Source organism: Calonectris borealis, chromosome 4 (assembly GCF_964195595.1).
Source record: "Calonectris borealis chromosome 4, bCalBor7.hap1.2, whole genome shotgun sequence".
Lineage (NCBI taxonomy): Eukaryota > Metazoa > Chordata > Aves > Procellariiformes > Procellariidae > Calonectris > Calonectris borealis.
In genome coordinates this window covers 58,376,022-58,382,613 of record NC_134315.1, presented here as the reverse complement: position 1 = coordinate 58,382,613, position 6,592 = coordinate 58,376,022, and positions in this window count along the sequence as shown.

The window sequence follows — 6,592 nt, the reverse complement described above, 5'->3', positions numbered from 1 at the left end:
TGCTGTTGATGATCATCTGTAAACCAGCGGGGACAGAAATAACAAAACAGATGCGTAGTTAGACAATATGTTTGTTAAAAAAAATTAATAAAACAGATATTGTAACAGTAAACCCATATTAATTTCCCTTTGATTACTTATAGAATCCCTGTGAATAATCTCTCGCTCAGAGTTTTAGATAAAGTATTATGGTTTTATCACAATAGTATGCTTGTCATGCATGGAGACATGGATATAAAAGATTTTTTCAGTAAATTTATATAGATCTTTAAAATTAATATCAGAATTGATGCTTTGCTTTAATAAGAAGCCATATATAAAGTTCACACTTTATTTTTCTTTCTTCTTCATTTCCCCCATTTCAAGATTGCAGACTATTTACTGTTAACCATAAAACATTCCTAGATTATTATCTGATTTACTTCTTCCTGTTGACTGTCTTAGTACTTTTTCCCTTTCCCTATTAGTTTTTGCTCTCTTCCTCATAATTTGAATTCCACTGTTTTAATAATTTAATCATTCGTTCTCTCACTACTGGTACTTTATACAATTTTGAAGTGGCTAGTAGCACCTTTTGTTGCAGTCAAGTACTTCTATGGAGATTCAAAATCTATCATTATTGAACTGGGCAATATAAGTGATTTCAGTACCTACTATGTCAGGATACAAGTTAATATTTTGGAATATGAACTAATGCTTCAAGCCTCTAGGGAAGCCTAAAAGATCTAGCCTGGGCTGAAAGAATCGGAAACATGAAATGAGAATCACTCTGAAACCTAACATTTCCATGTTTCCATTAATTCATTATGTTTTGCTTTGAAAAAAATGGAAAATCAAATTCAAAGATCAAAGTCCACATAGTTTTCTACACACAAACTAGCATTTCATCTAGATAATACATGTAAATAAAGTTGCAGCTTGCTCCTAAGACATAAAAAGCAAAGGTCAGATGGTGGAAATAAAGGGAAAAACATTTAAGTCTGTTTGTTCTGCATTTCTTGGCAGCCAGTACATTCAGTATTCTGGTACTTGTTATGCAGAAAAATAGAGCTGCCTATTGTGGATAATAGCAAAAAAGGCAAAGGACCAGTTATATTCCTCTTGTAACTCCATCGGTGTCAATGGACTTAAACCAGGAATTCATTTGGCAGGGCTCTTCGAGTCACCACTTGAGGTTCAAGTGCTAAATTCTTCCCAGAAAATTTATGCTGAGTAAGGCTGGCAAAAAGGTCCCATTAACTCTTTCAGCTGGAAAAATCTGGGACAGAGCAGGCCCTGGAGCACAGTGCTAGGAAGAGCCAAGCTTTGGGAAGGAAGCTTAGGCTGAGGTTTACATAGTTATTGTCTTTGAATTACCAAAGGCCAGAGTGGGGCTGAGTTACCAAACGCCAGAATGGGAGTAAATTTAGATACTCCCTGGGGTATTTGTGTTTTCAGCAGTGAAGCAAGCTCCCTTCTCTGTATCACACTGGCTGCACACCAAAGAGAAGAGGCTCCCCTTCCTTCCCCTTCTGATCATTTTTGTGGTCGTCTTATGACTGCAACCAGGGAACAGAGTCTAAACATACATGTACAAGAGGAAATCTGCAACACGTTGTTCTTACCTGTAACTGTTGAGCTTCACAGTTGCTTTCCATCACCTGTGCAAGTAGCCAGGAATGCAGCCTGCATAGTTCGTTGAATGGCTATCCTAATTTTACCCTCTTCGAAGATTTTAGGGGAAAAAAATGTCCCATAATTCTGGATTTTGCTGCTGTTTTATTTAGCAGCCCTATAGGCAGTGTCTTTAAAACAATATGGACTGAACCTCTTTTTTTCTGTCCACTTTCAACAACAAATAGAGCAAAGAGATGGGGTATCTTCGGTGCTAGCTTGAGGTTCTTTTTCTCTGCTATGCAAGAGTGGGATACTAGTTTGTTCTTTTCCCACTTTTGTGAAAATTGCATATGGAAGGTTATTTTTCTTCTTTCACAACAAACATCATATCCCCTGCAAAGCACACCTTTGTAGGTGGTCAGAAAGCAGTCATTAAGTTGGCTTTTCAATGGAAAAACTGTTTCAATTGAAACAGATCAGAATTTAAAACAATCTCAGAAATGAAATCCATTTGCAAAACAAAATGTTCCAATTTTTTTTTTCACAATTACTTTTTATTTAGACACTTACTTTACGTATATATGTTGCCAATTATTGCAAGCATATTGGAATGAAAGGACTAAGTTGATCAGGAATGACATTTAAAACATTATTTCATTAAGAGGAAAAGTGAGATGTTCCTTATTTTGGACAATTATTTATAAAGTCTACCTTTTTTTTTTTTAGAACACAACCCAATGAGAGAGGCAGCTCGTAAGTGATCAATACCAGATTCTTATTTTATCAAATGCAGTCATATTAGCCTGTTAGTAGGACAGTTTTTGACTCTATTTAATGAAGTAACCATTCAGCATAGATTTTTATATTGCGGATAAGGAATTTTTGCCATGTCATATTATCTCCTGATTCTACAGCAATATACTTGTGCTAAAAAAAAACTGCGTGGGGGTTTATGTTCTAGAAGACTTATGTTTTTATCTTTCAGTTGTTTTCTTAAATAAAGACAGGGAGTAAAATTGAGCAATCACACAGTGAAGGAAGCAACCTCCCTAACTCCCTTTTTTGCAAAGCAGAGGCTCTACTATTTCTCTGAAAGTGGGATATTTTTTACAGCCTGTAGCTACACCATCCTAGCTCCAAAAACATTTCTTTAAGGTAGGCTTGCAAGCCAAAGCGAAAGATTGAAAATATTTTTACTTTTGCTGTTTTATACAGTCTTCAGATGTGACTGCATTTATCAGAAAACACGAGATAAATGTAATAAACAGCAATCAGCATTTTCAGTACTTATTATAGCTAAGGTTGCACAACGGTTTCCATTCTAACTCCCTTTTCAGCCTCATAATTTTCTGCTGCTTTCATTCCTGAGAAGGGAATTTTCCTTACGGTTATTTTTCTTTGGAAAGTTTGAGTAACTTGGCTCCAATATTGCCAAGAATATTGCAAAGAAAATGGGTGTATGTAGACTTGCTAATTATAAGTACTTTTATTGTTTTAACAACTCTTCAACATATGCAGCTGGAGGAGGGAGGCTGAAATTTCAGCTATTTCCATATCAAGTCAACCGTCTTTCTGGGTTACCGCGAATTCGTGTTTTGGTTTGTGCGTTATGATCCTCTGGAAAACCACGTGCTGTGCATACACAACATAGCTCGCATACATCTTCCTTGCTGGGGAGTGCTCTGGTGGGGCCAGCAGCAGTCCTGCACGCGGACGCGGGAGGAGGACGCGAAAATACCGCCTGACCGTGGCTGCTCCTCTCGCTCTGCACGTGTGGCTCGCTCCCGTCTGCTCCCGTCAGGGAGACCAGGGGTTTTAGCTTGTGGCCTCCCCGGCATGAAACCTGCACCTTTGCTGCGTTTTGCTGAAACCTTTCCTTTTGGAAATTACTTCTTTCTCTGAGTAATGCTGAAATGTATACCGCTTTGGGAGCGCGGTCAGGCTGAGTTCAGTTCAGTGACACAGTGAAGATGTTTTGGAGAAAATGATGAAGTGACTTAAAATAATTTAAATTGGCTGGTTATTACATTGGCTTTTGAAGCAACATTTGTCGACGGTTATCAATTTTGGTGGGCTGGGAGTGTTTCCCTTTGCTTTCGTCGTCCTCCCAAGAAATCGGTGATTCCCACTCCAAAGGGTTAATGGTTGTCAGAGGGGCCGATTCAAATCCTGAACCATGAGCAACCAAGCCAGTCGAAGCACACTGTGTCGTTAATTAACTGTGACACCACACTGGACTGTTTTAATCAGGAAAAGGGGTTATTTATGAGCAGTAACAGCAACATTCAGTACTCATCTTTTGGAAAAAAAAATCAGCAGGAGAAAAATCATAAATACGGATTTCAAAGCAGTTTTATTGCATCATTTGCCTTCCTGTTTATGAGGAGCGTGGCATTAGGAATTAAACTCAAAAACACAGAAATCAAAGGATGTGATATTTCTTCTCCTGTTTCCATGACCGGGGTTGCACGCTGTGAGCCTGCCTCTCTCCGGGCTGCGGTTGTGCCTCCTGCTCCGGCTGCAGCCGGGGCCGCCCGTCGCGGCTCAGCCGGGCCAGGCAGCAATTACACCAGCGGCTGCGCTCGCTGACAGTTCTGGGGAGAGGGTAACCTTTAGAGGGAGAGGTGAGCTGGGACCTCTTGATGTGGCCTGGCTAGGCGGGCGCAACATCAGCACGTGGATACTCTGCAGCCAGCGTCAACCCGCTGCCAGGGGTTGTTTGCGGCGGCAGCCCAGCGAGCGCTGCGCTGGCTCGCTCTAACTGCTGGGTATGCGATGACGCACTGCTGCTGCCAGCACCTCGCAACGCCGTCCCCGCGCTGCGCTGGCAGCGTGTCCCACAGCACAGAGCGGTCAGGGAAGAAGGCTGAGGAGAAGGAAGAGCTTTACCCGCCTGGCAGCCTGTGCAAGCAGCTGCAGAAGGGGGTCCCTGGCACTTTTGGGTCGCAGGGATAGGGCTGCGTTTCACACGTCCTCTGTCGAGAGGGAAAGAGGAGGAGGAGCGGCCAGTTCTTGGGGCAGTGGTCACACCTATGGACTTCAATGCTGATAGAAACGTGGCAGTGAATGGTTAGTGAATGGTTCTCCTGATGCTAATATAGAAATATTACCTGTGGAGAAGAGTTTTGTTGGTGGCCACAGACTGCGTTAGTGTGGCTTTCTGGAGCAGACACCCGCCTGTCATATGTTTGGGTATTGCACGCCCCAACCTGTCCTCTGGGTGCTTTGCTGGGGCCACAGTCCCAGGACACAAAGCATTTGGTGGAAATGCTGGAGTGAGGGGATCCCCTTGCCTTTTGTCCCCGTCCTACCACCAGTGCCTGCGCTCTCTTGCCATTATACTGCCATGCAAAGCCTTCTCTGTGTGTGTGGGGAAACTGGTTGAGGGGGTTTGGTTGTGAGCTGAATACAAAAATGGTGAAAAAGGAAAGACACGAACCCAAAATGCACCCCCACAGAGAGCCGGGGGACAGAGGGGAGGAAGGAACTCCTTAAATATGCTTTTTTTAAAGAAAATGATGTATTGTTGGGGTGCAGCCTTAGCAAAACTAGTATTGCTTGATGGTCCTGATTGAAGTTTTTAGTCAGAAATTAAATAAAAGACAGAGTAGGCCCCAGGGGCAGTGCTCAGGGAGATTTGGCCATATTCAAGTTGTGAGAGTTGCTGTAAGGGGCAATGGAAATTCAGTGCAGCTGGTGAACTTAAAAAATAATAACAAAAAACAATACACCTCTGTGTTATAAAATGTCTTTCATACAACAAGTATCCCAAAATGCTTTATATAGAATTAAAAACAGATTTAATTTGAAGAACAGGTAATTTTGTTTATTTAAGGGAAAGAAAAACATAGGACATTAGACTGAACTAAAGCTGGTATAAATCAAAAATGGTTCAAATGAAGTCAAGTGGCTTAAAATATAGATGCTGTAAAATACACATAATCTGGCCCATAATATTTTGCATTTACAGTGTGTAATTTTGGCCCTTTGGATGAAGTCAGGTAAAGGATCTCCCTGTTTTCATTGTATTTCCTTTTTGTTCTTAAATTGAACATACTAATTTCTTGTGTTCCTTTATTTCTTGCTTTTGTCTTGATTTCTGCTAGACCCTGGCTTTTCCAAACATTTCCTCTTTAAAAAAGTTTCAGAGACAAAAGGGGAAAAAAAAAAAAAGGCAAGAGAAAAAAAGGGAAAAAAGGTTACTCTTCCATGCTGTTCCTGCCCCCGTAAAATCCTCTCTCCTCCAAGAAAAATGAAAAAAGGGCTACAATGAATCTAATGGAACTCTCTGGCAAAGAATATAAGGGGGGGAATTCATATAGAAAAATAAAGAGATAGTAGAAAAGCAACTAAATGTTGATATTTTTCAACGAAAATACTAACAAATTGAAATTGCCATTTTTTAATTTTGGCAAGGATAAGTAGTGAAACTGGAAAAATTCTACAAAACCTTTGTTTGTTTAAGGCCACTCAATTTTTGTCATTAAATTTATAAACTAGTGTAATTAAAAGAAACACCAAAGCATTTGTAAAACAGAAATATGTGTTTGGAACATTTAAACCCCCAACACTTATTCAGGGTATGAATACTTGATTTAGAAATAAATACAAGCTTTACTCTGTTGTGTGTCTCCTCTTTATGGGTGCAAATAAGACAAAAGGAAAACCTACTTTTCTTACACAAAGCACGCTAATTTAGACCCAAAGAGATATAAATGCATATTTCTGTATTGAAACATATATATTTTAAACACTAAACGAGAACCGAGTACTTGTGGCTCACTGATGTAGTTCTCAGTGTTTGCAGCTGGAGGTCTCACTGGTGTTTAATTGAACATTTGCCCTCTTCATTGGTGGGCTGCACATGCGTGGGTTGTAACCAGCACAGCCTCTCCTTCTGCCTACTGGAAATCTGCTGGAGGAATTAGCAGTTAAAGCTGAGCATGGGGGTCTTCAAACAGTCTGCCTCCCAAGTTAGGGCACTAAGTGCCACCTC